Here is a 1,353-nt window from a genome sequence, read left to right as displayed (position 1 = left end):
ATCTGTAAATAGCCCGCCCAATCTACCTACCTCATCCCCATACTGTTTTTATTTTATTTACTTTTCTGCTCTTTTGCACACCAGTATCTCTACTTGCAAATCATCATCTGCTCATTTATCGCTCCAGTGTTAATCTGCTAAAATGTAATTATTCGCTCCTATGGTCTATTTATTGCCTACCTCCTCATGCCTTTTGCACACACTGTATATAGACTTTCTTTTTTCTACTGTGTCATTGACTTGTTTGTGTTATTGGCTTGTTTATTGTTTACTCCATGTGTAACTCTGTGTTGTTGTCTGTGTCACACTGCTTTGCTTTATCTTGGCCAGGTCGCAGTTGCAAATGAGAACTTGTTTTCAACTAGTCTACCTGGTTAAATAAAGGTGCAATAAAATAAAATAAAATAAATGACCTTATCCCAAACCTTAACCCTTACATTAACCATTCATTATGAATCCTTAAACTAAACTGTCAAGATGATTCTGTTGTAAATCTATCTCAAACCTTAACCTTTACCTTAACCATTTGGAATTAATGCCGAAACATAACTGTATAAATTTGACGTTTTTTCTTCCCCGTACAAACGTTGAATACTGAAGTCAAACCGTCCCAAACTGTGAGCTCTTGTTGCTCAACAAGTGAGGTTACACACTGGGCCAGTAGAGGGAGGTCTTACTATGTGTACATCTAGATGGAGTGTGTGTGTGGAGGGGGAGGTGTATGTGTAGACAACAGAGAGAGCGAGAGAGAGTGTGTGTTCATGTGTTTATGCGTGTGTGCGTGTGTGTGTGTGTTGTGTGCGTGCAAGAGGGGGCACAGGAGGAGGGAGGGGAATGCTTGGAATCAGTCCAACACTATAATGCCCTTACTTGAGCAGCAGACTCTTTTTTTCTTTCACTTGGACTGTGTGTGTGTGTGTGTGTGTGTGTGTGTGTGTGTGTGTGTGTGTGTGTGTGTGTGTGTGTGTGTGTGTGTGTGTGTGTGTGTGTGTGTGTGTGTGTGTGTGTGTGTGTGTGTGTGTGTGTGTGTGTGTGTGTGTGTGTGTGTGTGTGTGTGTGTGTGTGTGTGTGTGTGTGTGTGTGCGCATGGAGCTTTGTGCTGCCGTCTCCCTGGTTTCCATGACGATAATAGGCATAACCAGATTTATTTTCCTGTACAGTTGCTCTAAGTGTTCCACTGATGGTGCAGTCTGGGCTCAGCCACTGAGATGGTGTGTGTCCAATGCCATTGGTTACGTCTACACATGCCAGTCTAGCATCTTGATTGCTTCTACTAGGGCCTGGCTTCCTCTAGCTGGTGGTCCTGCTATCTCTGAAAGTCTGAATGGAAATGCATGAAGGAGAGGAAGAGAA

The sequence above is a fragment of the Oncorhynchus gorbuscha genome, linkage group LG12 (genome assembly GCF_021184085.1).
Source record: "Oncorhynchus gorbuscha isolate QuinsamMale2020 ecotype Even-year linkage group LG12, OgorEven_v1.0, whole genome shotgun sequence".
In the NCBI taxonomy this organism is placed as follows: Eukaryota; Metazoa; Chordata; class Actinopteri; order Salmoniformes; family Salmonidae; genus Oncorhynchus; species Oncorhynchus gorbuscha.
Note: the sequence above shows the minus strand (reverse complement) of the source record.